The following is a 1,741-nucleotide window of genomic DNA, read 5'->3' as shown; positions in this document are numbered from 1 at the left end:
AAAAAAAAAAAACACCTGGAAAAGTAAAGTAATACTTAGGAACTGTGGAAGAGCAAAATCATGTTGACATGGGCGGTAAGATGTGGCCCAAACGGAATGTGGTTATAATGGTTTCAGCACACAGCACAAACATTTATTTTTCAAACAAAGGCTATCATGGACAAAAGCAACACCGGAGAAGAGCTCCACGCGGACACTGGCCCTCCTGCCTGCAGCCACGGGAGCCACACGGTGAAGGTCTGAACTGCAGCGACTCTGAGTCAGACAGATGCTCTTGGCTCTTCCTGGAATGAGAGACAGTGGCCACTGTCTCTCACAGACCTGCCACTCTCCACCTGATCCCCTCCTGGAAGAAAGCTTCTCATCACTCATCACCCCCCATGTTCTGTTGAGGTACGAGTCTTTCTGCTGTCCCCCTCAGAACACACTGTAAGACCACTGAAAGTGGCTGTCGCCAATAGGCTCCTCAGCTGTGGGATATCACGTGGCTGGCTGCAGTTCTCGGACTGTCTTGTCTTGAATATGGGACGAGGACCCCAGGAAGCTGGAACATTCAGCTGATCTTCCTTTTATTACCTGTGTAAGTAACAGACTGTCTAAATCTAAAAATGGCTCCTTGTGTCTTCTGCACCAAATTACTGAGGCTTGCCGAGTAACAGATGAGAGACAGAGGGGAGATATTTGCAGTGTCTAAAACTGACTGTGGATGAATACCTAAAGGAACCAAGGAGTTACTGAGAATCCGCAAGCAGAAGAAAGGATAGCAGAATGATCAGAAGCAGGAGATCCACCGCAATAAAAATCCAAATGCCTAAAAGCCCACGGATAGATGTTTGATCTTGTTTGTTCTCAGAAAAACACTCCCGTGAAACGCTGAGCTGCCCTTTTTACTGGGCAGACTGGCAGGGGCTAGGAAGTTGGATAAGATTCAGTATCGGTGAGATTGTGAGAAAGTTCTGGAACTACCATGTGGAATAAATGTGTAACTGTCCTACACTTAGTGCCCAACTCCTCACTGTATACTCTATTGTGGTTACTGGTTTTTGTGTCCTGTTGAGGAAACATTTGCCTACTCCAAGGTCATATTTTCTGTTTTCTTCTAGAAGCTTTCTTGTTTATACCTTTCATATTTAGGTCTATGATCCATTTTAGTTCATTGTGTGTATGGTGTAAGAGAAGGGTAAAAGCCTTTTTTCCTCCTAGGCGACTATCCAAAAGACCATCAACATCTGTCAGGAAGACCAACCTTCCCCACTAAATTCCAGGGGCACCTGTGTGATAATCGGGTGAATACACACATGGATGTGTTTCTGAACCCTTGCTTTATTCGTGTTATGCCTCCTGGGTATGTGATCTAGAAAAAAGTCTTACATGGATCCTCCATCAGGAAGATGATGAGGATGTTCACTTCAGACTGCTTTTCATTTTTCTGGATTTTACTTGTTTGTTTATTTCTATAGTCAGCTGCTGAAGCAGGTTAGGTGTCCATCACAAGGGGAACAGAAAAGTAAAATTCAACACTTACATGGAATCATACACAGCAGGCAAACAAATCGAAGATTTAAATCTACATTGAGAGAAAGACAACTATCATATGATCTCCCTGATATGAGGAAGTGGTGATGCAACATGGGGGCTTAAGTGGGTAGGAGAAGAATCAATGAAACAAGATGGGATTGGGAGGGAGACAAACCATAAGTGACTCTTAATCTCACAAAACAAACTGAGGGTTGCTGTGGGG

Source organism: Mustela nigripes, chromosome 5, assembly GCF_022355385.1.
Source record: "Mustela nigripes isolate SB6536 chromosome 5, MUSNIG.SB6536, whole genome shotgun sequence".
Lineage (NCBI taxonomy): Eukaryota > Metazoa > Chordata > Mammalia > Carnivora > Mustelidae > Mustela > Mustela nigripes.
The sequence above is the reverse complement of the archived record's forward strand: the minus strand, read 5'-3'. Positions refer to the sequence as shown.